This window comes from Rhipicephalus microplus, chromosome 5, assembly GCF_043290135.1.
Source record: "Rhipicephalus microplus isolate Deutch F79 chromosome 5, USDA_Rmic, whole genome shotgun sequence".
In the NCBI taxonomy this organism is placed as follows: domain Eukaryota; kingdom Metazoa; phylum Arthropoda; class Arachnida; order Ixodida; family Ixodidae; genus Rhipicephalus; species Rhipicephalus microplus.
The window spans coordinates 122,350,000-122,355,068 of NC_134704.1; positions in this window are offsets into that span (position 1 = coordinate 122,350,000).

The window sequence follows — 5,069 nt, forward strand, 5'->3', positions numbered from 1 at the left end:
GCCCTAGAAACACATCACTCATTCGCACATGCTTCCACTGAAAAACTTTACACCACAAAAGCTCAGCTACTGTTGGGTGTGGCGTGAGGCACTGGTAAGGAATGATAACGTTTCAAGATTTCCAATACCTAATTATGGAGCTTGTATAAAACTTTTCTCGCAATAAAGGCCTACTAACATGTGAGCGCAGCTCAAACTTGTTTTCAGACAATCTTTTGTGGTAACTATTGTTATTTTGTCACGCGGCAAGATGTAAAGCTCTAAGTCGTGGACGTGCATGAGCTAAAATTGTGCATTTTTATTTCAATTTTCCTATGCTTTTACACGTGCTATGTCCCATTTCAATATTTATATAACACAGACATAGCATTCTTTGGGTTAAGGCATGGCTACACGAGAGAACAAAGGAAATGAAAGCAAGTACACAGTAAAAATTTTTACACCCAGAAGGGTGTAAATGAGCTTGTCCCGTGGACGACACCCTAAGGGTGTTAATTCAGCACCTTCCAAAAAGGGTGCTTTTTCATGCACCCTTAGAATAGGGTGTACATGTAAAAAAACTGTAGGGTGTTACAAAAACACCCTTAAGGAAGGGTGCCTTCGATGTCCATCACTTTTTTAGCACCCTCTGAGGAGGGTGCAAGAAGGGTGCACAAGGGTGTTGAGTGCCCATGGCAGGGGTGCCAGTATTCTTTTAGACTGCACTAATAGATATCGGCATGCACTGATTACACACTACTTGTAGAAAGTGGTCCTGATTATCAATGGTGCGCCACCTGTCGAGCTCCATTCATTGCGTCTGGGCAAAAATATAAACGCGTACTATCGTGTATGAACTTGTGCTGGATCTATATATACTTCACAGTATATGCATAATGCGCATTACAGAAAATGAAGCCTTGCTGCCCTTGCATATTGCGTTTATTTAATAGGCAAATAAAACATAAACTTTTCTTCTGCCACACAACTTTTTCACCAGATATACGTTCACGTATACGTACACTACACATGCAACACCTCAAATGTTTATTATATTTATTCACTTTCGCTTCATTAACAATTCTTTGCAACATACAATTACACTGGTTTCAGTTTAGTATACTGCTTCAAGTACATAAAGACTACAAATGAAATATACGCTAATATATCCCTATAATTCTTTCAAGTATCTACAATCCCAGTGGTTTCCAGTTTAATACTCCTTCATGTACACAATCGGTTAATAGGAATGAAATACAGGCAAATATATACTTATGATTCTTTCAAATATATACAATCACCATGATTTCACTATATACGCCCTCATGTACACAATCGTTCCCAAGAAGTGATGCACACAAAAATATATATGGATAGTGTTTTCAAATGTATACAATCACAGTGGATTAAGCTTTGTATTCGTGGATGTATAACGATTGGTTATGAGAAATGATGTACATGCACACATATACGGGTTTTCGCACATATAACTTTAGCGAATACTTAAGAAACCAATACAATGATCAGAAACACAATAAGCTAAAAACGAACACAAAACTGAGTCAAAACACACAAAAAACAAAAGAGGTAATGCATAATTATGGCTAATGACACAGCTGGGTCACTTTATGCCAAATGTCCCAGCCATTTTGGCAACCATCTCAAATGTATTCGAAAAACTCGTGCTGCATTGAAAATAGTGAACTTCTGGAATATTTAGGAGAGGAAAAATATTTGGTCACGTGGCTGCCCTCTGAACTTCCTGGAATGCCGTCTAGGTGTTGTATGTGAAAAATTTTATTTTAAAAGCACCGCTCCTTCTTTCCATACGAAACTCGGTCTACGTGTTACGTAACAAGAGCTTAATTTGGGAGAGTTGGTTCATTGTGGTTGTGTGCTAGTCACAGCGCGACAACTTTAGGAAGAGACAGAAAGGACAGGAAAGAGCACCGACTGTCAACAGAATTTATTGAATGTGCTACGAGCGCTTTTATACAGAGTACAAGAACCGTGTTCATGCGCGACGACACGTGTGAGCACTACAAAATAATCTTAACTGTGAAAAGAATACTCCCTCTCGGAAAGGATAAGTGAACGTGTAGTGATGCACTGATCATTGGTTTACCTGATAAAAAATACTTCTACAAACGTTAAATTGGCATTAAGTAAACCTATTCTCGTGACGAATGGGGCAAGATTGACTATTCCTGTTGCTGTTTAGTACACACACTTTTGAAAGCTTGCAAGGGGTGGAAAACAACACGCTAATATCATATCTGCTGGCTATTTTTTTAATTGTGAGACACATGATGTGGTATAACATGCAAAGGTTTTGGTCATTGTTTTTTGTTGGTCCTGTCTTCTTTAACTTTACTTTTTGCAGGAGGGTTTTGCAAAAGGGTGTGATGATTCTGTTGGGATACCCAGTATCTTTTAGTCTTTTAATCTGGTTTTTAAACCTGACCTCACCCTTGTGCTAACATGACTTCTGAAGGGTGGCCTGAGTACATGTGGTATCAATTCCTCTTTCTACTAATTTTGAATGCCCACTATGAAAAGGCAGAACATTCTTAGCACTCCTGGGCTGTAAGCACCAGCCAATACCCCAACAGCATCATCACACTTGTTTGACACTTGTTTGCGAAACCCTCCTGCAGAAAGTAAAGTTAAAGGAAACAGGACCAAAAGAAAAAGAGAATGACCAATCACCTTTGCATGTCACACGGTACTACGTACATAAGGTGTCTCACAATTTTAGGAAAAGAGCCAGCAGATATGACATTGTTGTTTTCCACCCCTTGCAAGCTTTCAAAAGTGCATGTACTTACAGCAACAGGAATAGTCAATCTTGCACCATTCGTCACTACAATAGGTTTACTGAATGCCAATCTAATGTGTATAAGATGCCGCTAACATGTGGAAAAGTAAACATAGGACAAAGTGGGCAATGCTTCAATGATCAAGCAAGACAGCATGCTTTAAATGTTAAGAAGGGCTATAGTAGTCTCATGGCCGGGCACCGTAAAGAATGTAAGTGTAGTCCTAGGTTTCATAAAACACGGTTTTTGAAAAAAAAAGCAAGCAGAAAAATGAGAGATTTTAGAACTCTTACCAGGAAGGCCAAGGATCGATACATCAGTACACCTTCACTTATCTTTTCCGAAAAAGAGTATTCTTTTCTCGGTTAAAATTATTTTGTCATGGTCACACATGTGTTGTTGCAGATGAGCCCTGGTCTTGTGCTCAGTATAAAAACGCTCGTAGCACCTTCAATAAAATTCAGTTGACAGCGCTCTTTACTGTCCTTGTTGCGATAAGATTTTTATTACAGAAAAACTTTCATTTTCTTACAATTCAGGTATAAAGATGAGTTTTCATTGTATCACAACATGGAGCAAATTGCATCTCAATACGGACAAAAATCACAATATTTTTTCCTCAAAATATACCTTCTTTGGAGTAAGTATTCACTGCTCAGATATTCATACAAAGTGAAATATTGCAATAAAAATGCAAACATAACAAATTTTGGCTTTATTCTTGGAAGCGAATGTGGCAAAAAAATTGCACTATTATTATTGAGCTTCAAATACCTTACAGAAGCACATTTACTTAACAGGTAGACCGAATTTGCTTTAGAAAAAATAAGCGGTAGTTTTAAAACGAAATTTTCCACAAACAGCACACAGACGACATTATGCCAGGAAGTTATAAGCCAGCCACATGAACAAAACTTTTTTTCTCGCTGAAATATTCTAGCAGTTCACTGTTTTCAACGCAGTAAGTCAGCACTTTTTTTAAATACAATTCAGATGGTCGCCAAAGTGGCTGGGACGTTTGGCATGGAATGGTCCAGCTATATTTAAGCAAAATAACTTACACAAATAACAATGTTTGTTCATCTACCATGACCACACTAGAAAAAGTTGTTCAGGCATTGTGACACTAAAATTTTCAGCGTCGTACTGCCTGAACAACTTCTTTGATAAACTCCCAACTCACGCCGAGAAAAAGCCGCTCAATCACGGTGGATGTTAAAGGCCTTGCGGCCGTAGACAATGTTGAAAATAAAAAAAATCAACTCATCAGTGCTGTCACCCCTTCTTCGTCATTACTGACACGAAACATTTTTCGGTTATCCATGTGGAGGTTCAGGAAGTAGGCTTGCTCTAGGCTGGGGCCGGGGGGTAGACTACGCAGGACGTCAGCGGCACCCTCTCATCCTGTAATAAGAGCAAATATGACTTCTCATAAAAGGATGTTCGTGCTGTTCTGGCAGCACCATATATAAAGAATGTGTAGTGTGTATCCTTCGAAATGGCGTGTAATTGACATTACACTGAACTCGAAGCATACAACCCATACATTCCAATAATTTCGTATGATAAAGATAAGAGTTTTCCAGCATACAGCAAATTCCCGAAATGAGGTGAAGTGTAAGACTACAGCTCAAAAATGGCACTTACGAAAGCCTGAACTCACCTAAGAATCAAATTCCTTCTAGGGTAGTGAGCCAGCGTGAAAAACAATTCCTAAAGTACAACGTTCCGAACATGTAACATTAATCAAAATGCACAAGAAACTTACCTCTTCATGTACAAACAGTGAAGACATCTCTGCTTTCTCTTTTACATGAGAACAAATGATCTTGGGCGTGGCACTAGCGAAGAGGTCTGCAAAAAAAAAGTAAAAGATTTACTGACTTTAATCACGCCTCTAACAATCTGAGGAATTGTTACAAGTCACCAATCAGTGCAATTCTGACTGCCTCTATAAGGGCATCAAAAATTAACAATTTTCTCGTTCTTTCTACTCTCACAAGACGCTCCGTCAATGGAATCTAATCCAAATTTGACGCTGTGCTTCCTATTTGCCTGCTTTCGAGACGTAGGGCTGCGAACATGTGTTTTGTGCACCTAATCTAGCACAGAAATTCGTCATCTATAATTCAATCATCTTAATTCATTGTAATTTGATAAAAGATGTGATAGCTCGTCCAGTTTTTAAAGAGTTGCGGGCCTGCAATAGGCACTGCCTTGCACGTATGAAAGTACTTCTTTTTTTAAAAAAAATTCAAAGCTTGCTTTCAG